The 4459-nt window shown below is 35.9% G+C and overlaps 1 non-coding gene across 1 annotated transcript; it reads left to right on the top strand.

Annotated features, from left to right (window-relative positions):
* Window positions 1-2463: 2463 nt before the first annotated feature.
* Window positions 2464-2551, top strand: TRNAS-GCU (transfer RNA serine (anticodon GCU)). Its single transcript has one exon. It is a non-coding gene; the product is annotated as a tRNA-Ser (tRNA).
* Window positions 2552-4459: the final 1908 nt, after the last annotated feature.

The following is a 4459-nucleotide window of genomic DNA, read 5'->3' as shown; positions in this document are numbered from 1 at the left end:
GGGTCCCAGAAGCGCGTGATAAATGCCACCGAAGCCTAAGACTGCGGAGGAAATTAGGTGAAGTACGCCAGATACAAAGTACGGAAAAGTATCTAGAACTTCCCCCCCTGGCCCTACTCCCCAACCTAGAGTAGCTAAGTGTGGAAGTAAAATCAACCCTTGTTCATACATGGGCTTTTCTGGTACGAAATGGGCCACTTCAAATAGGTTCATTGCTCCGGCCCAGAATACGATTAATCCGGCATGAGCTACATGAGCTCCAAGCAGTTTACCGGACAAATTGATAAGTCTGGCATTCCCAGCCCACCAAGCAAAGCCGGTGGTTTCTTGGTCACGACCAGCTAAAACGAAAGTTCCATTAAAGAGCGTTTCCACGTGGTAGAACCTCCTCAGGGAATATAAGATTTTCATGAGGCTGATCCTGAGCTGCCATCCACGCACGAATACCCTCGTTTAAAAGAATATTTTTGGTGTAGAAAGTCTCAAATTCAGGATCTTCCGCTGCACGGATTTCCTGGGAAACAAAGTCATAGGCACGTAAGTTCAGAGCCAAGCCAACTACGCCAATAGCACTCATCCATAAACCGGTGACGGGTACAAATAGCATAAAGAAATGTAACCAACGTTTATTGGAAAAAGCAACACCAAAGATTTGGGACCAAAAGCGGTTAGCAGTGACCATTGAATAAGTTTCTTCAGCTTGAGTTGGGTTAAAAGCACGGAAGGTATTTGCACCATCACCGTCCTCAAATAGAGTGTTTTCTACGGTCGCTCCATGAATAGCGCATAGCAGAGCCGCACCTAATACTCCGGCAACTCCCATCATATGAAATGGGTTCAACGTCCAATTATGAAATCCTTGGAAGAAAAGGATGAATCGAAATATCGCTGCTACGCCAAAACTCGGCGCAAAGAACCAACCAGATTGCCCCAGTGGATAAATAAGGAATACAGAAACAAAAACAGCAATTGGACCAGAGAATGAGATTGCATTATAAGGCCGCAATTGAACAGACCGAGCAAGTTCAAATTGGCGTAACATGAAACCTATTAGTGCAAAAGCCCCGTGGAGAGCTACAAAAGTCCATAGACCGCCTAATTGACACCAACGAGTAAAATCTCCTTGTGCTTCGGGCCCCCATAGTAGCAACAAAGAGTGTGCTAAACTATTGGCAGGGGTAGAAACTGCTGCGGTTAAGAAATTACAACCTTCCAAATAGGAACTAGCCAATCCATGGGTATACCAAGAAGTTACAAAAGTTGTCCCTGTAAACCAACCCCCTAAAGCGAAATAAGCACAAGGAAAGAGCAATAGGCCAGACCATCCTACAAAAACGAAACGGTCCCTTCGTAACCAGTCATCCATAGTATCAAATAGATCATTTTCTTCTTTAGGAATTCTACCAAGGGCTATAGTCATAGTGATCCTCCTATTCAATTACTTCAACCATTTCCGAGCACCTCATATCACTTTCCAAGGCATATGATAGTTTTATTATCTGTGGACGATTTCTTTCTCGTTCAATGCCCTTTTTCAATGGTCTCGAAGAGAGAAATTTCCCATTTTTATCTATGGAGTCACAGTCACAACCGAGGTCGTGGTAAATCCATGAATTTGATTCGATTTGTTTTTCTTATACTATTTATTTGTTTTTCTTATACTATAGAAATAGAAATAAATTGTTTTTCTTATACTATAGAAAGAAATAAACCTTTGAATTCAGCATTATTCCAAGACTCCTATTTCAAAGTCTATCTTTTAAGGGAAAAATGCAAATAAAAGTAACCCTTCTTTTCCCATTCCCTCTCTATTGCATGGGTGGAAGAACTAAAATAATAGAGGATTCTGAAAAAAAAAAATGGACCTTCGAAATCCAATTTTATGTGTAGCGCAAAGGAGTTGCGATTTCTTCTTATTCCTATAGAACATCTAGTAACAAGAATATGAAATCGTAAATAGCGAAAAATTCTTGTCTTGCGCGGTCTAAGTCTAAGGAAATAAAAAAAATTCGCTTATACAATTTCATCTACATCGAATTTATATATCAGAATAGCGGATAGAGGCATCATTAAAGGAGTCAGGTCTACTTACTTTATGCTTCTTTCCAATTTTATGGTGGATTTGATAAGAACCCTTTTTGCTTTCTTGATAAATAATCGACAAAAAAAGCGTTTTTTTTATATAACCTGCTTGTTTTATTATAATTATAACAAGTCCTATATGGAAATGCCCGCTAAAGAGAAAATCTATTTGATTGTCTCTCGGCCAATATCGATTTTTAGAAAGAAAAAACAAGAATTTTCTTCTTTTTTTATTAACATTAAGAAAAAAGAATATAATTAAAATGGAATTGGCAATATAATTTTTATAGACTTTTGAAAGAAAAAAAAGGGGTTTTTTGCAACCGTTATTTCTTATTTCTTGCCTATATCATATCACGGAAACCTTTCGCTTTGGAACGTGGAGAGATGGCTGAGTGGACTAAAGCGGCGGATTGCTAATCCGTTGTACAATTTTTTTGTACCGAGGGTTCGAATCCCTCTCTTTCCGCTCCCTTGGATCATTTGGGACTTTCGAATTGGAAAGAATTCTGACCCCCGGATTTTCTCATAGATAAATGTACGAAACAAATCCAATAAGAAAAAAAAAAACTGAATTTTTACTCCTCGCGTCCAGGATTCCGTCCTGGGTCATTAGATAAGAATCCAAAGATAAAGAGTGAAACAAAGAATATCACTACTGTATAAACAAAAAGTTTGAGAGTAAGCATTACATAATCTCCAAGATTTTTTTTTAAGGAATAGATTACCAGTTTTTCCTTACCACACGGATCCACTAGGATGGTTTTTTTTTATACCTAAAAATGCAAAAAAGAATTCTTGAAAAAAATTGCAAGAATTCTTTTATAATAAGCACTCTTATCAATAGCAAAAATAGGGTTAGGTGGTTAGGTATTGTGTAGGTACCTTTAGGTACCTGCTCAACCTAGGTGCAGGGGAGTAGAAAGGCTGATCCAAATTTATTGCTGTAGCTACCCATTCAATGTAGAAGAATTTAAATTTTAGAATCGAAGGTTCATAATATAAAAATATAAAACTTCTCGGCTTTTACCCATTTTAAAATTTTTTTGGAATGAACACATCATTCAATTTGGCATACAGAGTACTAAAGATTTCATCGAAAACTTACAGCAGCTTGCCAAACAAAGGCTAATAGAAAAAAGAATAGAGGTATAACAGGCATAATATCCACGATTGGATTGAAAATAGCATAAGCTTCGGGTAATTTGGCAAAGAAAAAACTAGTAGGATAAAGAACAGAATTAAAACAGATACAGGTTAAACTAAGTATATTAGGCATAACAAGCATTTCATTCTTGTAGAGTAAATAATTGGATTTTTCTTGAGTTATTTTTTTAAGGGAAAGAAGGAAAAGGCAGATTCAAAATCTTTTTTCTTCGGACTTTCCCAAACACAAAATACCTCCTTGTATTCGCACTCTCAAATGAGAGTGGAATAAATTCGACTTTCATATAATATCTTAATAGAATTCCATGTAATGATCAATGCATTTTTTTGATTCTATATTATCCGCATGTGTAGAATACTAGCAAGAGAATATCCCTCCTTTTTTATGTAATTGAAATGGTATTGACGAATAACAAATAAACATACTAGTGTTTATTAGTGTCGCATAAAACCCGAAATGGGGCGTGGCCAAGTGGTAAGGCAGCGGGTTTTGGTCCCGTTACTCGGAGGTTCGAATCCTTCCGTCCCAGATTGTTTCTGATGAAACAAACGGTGAAATCATATAGTATTCCGTACGAGACAAAAGTTTATTAAAGAGAATAATGATATCTTATTCTTTCTCAGAAAACATAATAAAGTCTTAAGTCCAGTCAAATTGACTATCTTTATTTTCATGAAAAAATGGGATCTATCAAGCACATTCAGGATATGCCTCTACTATAAAATCACTTAGTCATATTTTTTTCTTCCTTTTGGTATTCGAGTTGAAGAAGTACGAGAATTCTATAACTACCAAAAACTTTCAATCTTTTCATTGGAATAGTTTATTTAGTTATTATAGTTAATTGTTTTTGGTACTGAAAAAATATATTACTACTAGAATTCTAATTCTAGTAATTAAATTAATTAAACTTTTTTGGAGGTTGATAGTTTATTTATTGAGGAAGAGTCAATCCTTCTTTTCTCACTTCAAGATTGATCATCTCGAGCCATCCGTTGAGGGTGGAAATTTAAGAATAAATAAGTTTTAAGCAAACTTGTTTAGTCGTCTTTTTCAAACTATGTTTCATTCATATGATAGAATTTTAATATGGGTTTAAATAAATTGGATCTTGGCGGAGGCTTCCCGGATAAATACTTACTTTCTTTTATCCATATTGCTCCATAGATAGCAAGTTTTAATTAGTATAAAAAAACTAAACCAATGACT

The sequence above is a fragment of the Triticum urartu genome, unplaced genomic scaffold, assembly GCF_056163025.1.
Source record: "Triticum urartu cultivar PI428250 unplaced genomic scaffold, HENAU_Tu73 scaffold870, whole genome shotgun sequence".
Taxonomy (NCBI): Eukaryota; Viridiplantae; Streptophyta; class Magnoliopsida; order Poales; family Poaceae; genus Triticum; species Triticum urartu.
The sequence above is the reverse complement of the archived record's forward strand: the minus strand, read 5'-3'. Positions and strand labels throughout refer to the sequence as shown.